A 227-nucleotide genomic window follows, 5' to 3' on the forward strand; every position below is an offset into this window, starting at 1 on the left:
TTTTTTTTGAGACGGAGTCTCGCTCTGTCGCCCAGGCTGGAGTGCAGTGGCCAGATCTCAGCTCACTGCAAGCTCCGCCTCCCGGGTTCACGCCATTCTCCTGCCTCAGCCTCCCGAGTAGCTGGGACTACAGGCGCCCGCCACCTCGCCCGGCTAGTTTTTTGTATTTCTTAGTAGAGACGGGGTTTCACCGTGTTAGCCAGGATGGTCTCTGTTCTTAATAAGGT

Source organism: Theropithecus gelada, chromosome 19 (genome assembly GCF_003255815.1).
Source record: "Theropithecus gelada isolate Dixy chromosome 19, Tgel_1.0, whole genome shotgun sequence".
Classification (NCBI taxonomy): Eukaryota; Metazoa; Chordata; class Mammalia; order Primates; family Cercopithecidae; genus Theropithecus; species Theropithecus gelada.